Source organism: Rutidosis leptorrhynchoides, chromosome 8, assembly GCF_046630445.1.
Source record: "Rutidosis leptorrhynchoides isolate AG116_Rl617_1_P2 chromosome 8, CSIRO_AGI_Rlap_v1, whole genome shotgun sequence".
NCBI lineage: Eukaryota > Viridiplantae > Streptophyta > Magnoliopsida > Asterales > Asteraceae > Rutidosis > Rutidosis leptorrhynchoides.
In genome coordinates this window covers 7,517,426-7,521,609 of record NC_092340.1, presented here as the reverse complement: position 1 = coordinate 7,521,609, position 4,184 = coordinate 7,517,426, and positions in this window count along the sequence as shown.

The following is a 4,184-nucleotide window of genomic DNA, read 5'->3' as shown; positions in this document are numbered from 1 at the left end:
TATATGTTATATATATATATATATATATATATATATATATATATATATATATATATATATATATATAACTGTATTTTATATATATGTATATGTATATATGTATTTATTTATATATTTGATTATATATATATATATATATATATATATATATATATATATATATATATATATATATATTTTATTTTAGAAATAATAATATTAATAGTATAGATATTACTATCGATGTTAACAATAATAAAAGTAATGATAATAATAATATTAGTAATTATAACATCTTACATGCATTAAACCTCATATCTATATATTATATATTGAAGATAATAAATTAACAAGTAGTGATATCAATATTAATGTTAATAATAATAATTGAAGTGATAATAACATTGGTATAACAATTTATATTTTAGACTTTCAATTAATTTGATGTAATATTTAGTACACATGTAATATAAATTTTACATATTATCTTTTATCAGATATTGAATATTTATAAACTATATATATATATATATATATATATATATATATATATATATATATATATATATATATATATATATATATATATATATATATATATGTATTTGTAACTAATTGCTCGTGAATCATCGGGCTTAGTCACGGTCAAGGGTAATTGATTATATGAACATAGTTCCAAAATTTTCGAGACTTAACATTATAGACTTTGCTTATCGTGTCGGAATCATAATAAGATTATGTTTAAATTTGATCGGAAATTTCTGGGTCGTCACACACTTTTACTCTTTTACACTTATACTTGGGATGAGAAAACATAAACGTTTCGTTTTACTAAGTGAACACAAGTACGAAAACAAACATTCTACGTACGAGTTAGAACAAAAAGCCTCAATTTAATTATCATTAGTTACACTTGTAGGGTGTAAGCGAGAACTTATGTTGTGTGGATCCATACTGGTTTGACAAACCCTCATTCGGACGGTTAGCTACCGTTGGCAGATGAAATGTAATTTTGAGTATAGTGTAGTTCTAACACTACAGTAACGAGGTTCGTATACAGTTAAGCCTTGATAATTGGGTGCTCGTGATACAACAACTTTTAGAATGGTTTACTATTATTTCAACGTTATAAATCTTGTGTTTCAATATAACATGCTTACTGAACCTATGATTTCACCAACATTTTCGTTGACAGATTTTCTATGTTTCCATCAGGTCCTTGAATGCTAAGTGGTACATGCTTTCGCACACTATTTTGATACGTGCTTGGATGTCGAGTATACATACATACATGGAACGTCTTTTGACTTTACTTAAATTGTGTCGCGTAGGTTTCATTTGTACTTAAATGTTGTAATGTAACTAGTTGTCGAACTACTTTTGTAAACCTTGAAACATCCTTACATTTGAAATGAATGCGACATATTTTGGTCAAACTTTGTTTTAAATACTTATGACCAAATAACGGGACCTAAGTTAACAGCGCCATCAATAGCGATTTTGACGGGTCGTTACAGATGTATCAGAGCATTGGTTGTAGGGATTTAGAGTTCATCGGTGTCAACCCCAAGTCATAGGGTGCATTAGTGAGTCTAGACTACAATCGGTATATAGACTTGAAGTAGGACTTGCTTGACTACTTATACATTTATACTTGAACTCTTCTATTCATATCTAACTCATATTTCATCTTAATCTCATGTTGTTTGATTTGATTGACACGCCATCTTGACCTTATGAGGTAATGTTAAATTAACATGTGAGTTAGGGTAATATAATGACCGGGATTATATTACGGTAACTCATGTGGACATTCCGACATTATAACATACAGAATTGAGGGCAGGTCAAAGAAAATTTTTCTCTCTATCTTTATTCCATATCACGATTAGTATTATCGAGAATACTAATCAACGATATTCTTGTGTTTTCAAGGAACAATGGCTCACCGAGGTCAACGCAATACTCCTCTCGAAACTCTGGAACAAGCTCTTCAACGAATGATAGCCACCGCCGTAGATGCAGCCATGGCCGGTCACTCCTCCAGCAACAATAACAACAACCATAACAACAACAACAACCATGGAGCCAATAATTCAAATGAGGGATGCTTCTACAAAAATTTCATGGGGTGCAAGCCTCACACTTCCGATGGAACCGGGGGACCGGTTGCTCTCACCCGATGGTTTGAGAAAACAGAAGCCGTTTTTAGCATAAGCGGTTGCCGGGACCAAGACAAAGTTAAGGATTCCACCTACACTTTTGCCGGTATCGCTCTCACATGGTGGAACACGTTTGTGCAATCGGTGGGTACCGATGAAGCCCACGCACTCTCTTGGGCCGATTTAAGAGAAAATATGATCACCGAATACTTCCCACGTTAAGAGACTCGAAGGCTTGAACACGAGCTAAGAAATCTAAAAGCGGTCCGAAATGACCTTAAAGCTTATGATCAACGGTTTGCCGAGCTAGCCTTAATGTGCCCAAACCTAGTGACTCCCTAGCCCCTAAGGGTTGAACTTTACATAGATGGCCTCCCTAAGAGCATTCAACACGGGGTAATGTCATTCAAATTCGCTAACCTACAAGAGGCTTTAAATATGGCCCATGTTAACCTAATAATAAAGTATGACAACTAATCTCTGGAAAAATCATTGACTATGTAAAGTCAAAGGATAATATTGTGGATCTACTGAAAAAAGGCTTAAGAAGAGAGTTAGTATATGAGTCGTGCGTGGGAATGAGGCTGAAGCCCTTGAAAGGTTAAGTTTATATGAAGAAAACCTAACTCATTTAACTGGAGATCCCAAGATCTGAGTTCAATAAGACAGCCTACTTATATGAACTGGCTAAGTTAGTGTGGGGGAATTAATTACTAAACTAGCAACCCCTACACCTTTTAAAGGGAGTTTACTAATTGAGAGTAGACTTCCTAGTTCATTCGTAAAAGTGACATGTAAGAGGATAAGCCTATGGCTTTTAATGATTCAATTGAAATAATCATGCGTGGTTAATCAGTACCATTTAGTGGTGAATCACCTATGTGAGAGAGAAGTGGGGTCGCTTCAAAGGGTATTGTTGGGGAACAATACTTGATAAGCTCTTGCAGAACCAGGTTAATGTTCATGACCATAACGAACATAAGTATGAGGACTTGACGTTGTCAGGGAGAGTCTTGTGTGAAGCGTATTGTCGCCTACACAAATGGCAGACGAGTTCAAAGTCATCGTTGTCTACTCAGAGGCTTTACATAGTCAATGATTTTTCTACATTTTCGTTGACATATTTTCTATGTTTTCCTCAGGTCCTTGAATGCTAAGTGGTACATGAATCCGCACACTATTTTGATACTTGCTTGGATGTCGAGTATACATGCATACATGGAGCGTCTTTTGACTTTACTTAAATTGTGTCGCATAGGTTCCATTTGTACTTAAACGTTGTAATGTAACTAGTTGTCGAACTACTTTTGTAAACCTCGAAACATCCTTACATTTGAAATGAATGCGACATATTTTGGTCAAACTTTGTTTTAAAGACTTATGACAACGTAAAGGGACCTAAGTTAACGGCGCCGTCAATAGCAATTTTGACGGGTCGTTAAATGCGTAGTGGCGTGAACCAAGGAGCCGGTAGCATCATAGCATTACGTATCGTGTGAACCATGAGCCGGTAGCACCATAGCGTTTATGGTTAACCATATGGTTTGTGTATGTGTTGTAGTGTAGCATATTATATTGTTTGAGTATATGCTATTGGTTATGCTAGCTTGCGATATTGGAGGTTATTAGCTTTATACTTGAGATGGTTTGCTAATTATATTGCTAGTATGTATGCGGTATGTGAGTAAGTGTATGCAAGTAGGTACATTATATATGTATATGTATAATTATTGCATTCACTAATGGTATTGTTGTTTACCTTTCTACAGGTATTGTGATTGTGAAGATAGCTAGTTGTTAGACTAGATGCGTAGGAGCTTTTGGGCTCGATGGGGGTAGCTTTTGGATATTTGTATGCGGATTAGGGATTTGGTGGTCCTCGGGATTATGCTCTTGGTATCGGGTTGGGTTATAGAGTCCTAACTCGTCTAAATGTATATTTGGGTCGAAAATACACCGTTTGGTTGCATGGGGTGTTAAAACCTCTTTTTGTAAACTCGCAGTCATTTGAATTATTGAGTTATGTCGTTCGTTGAACGAGTT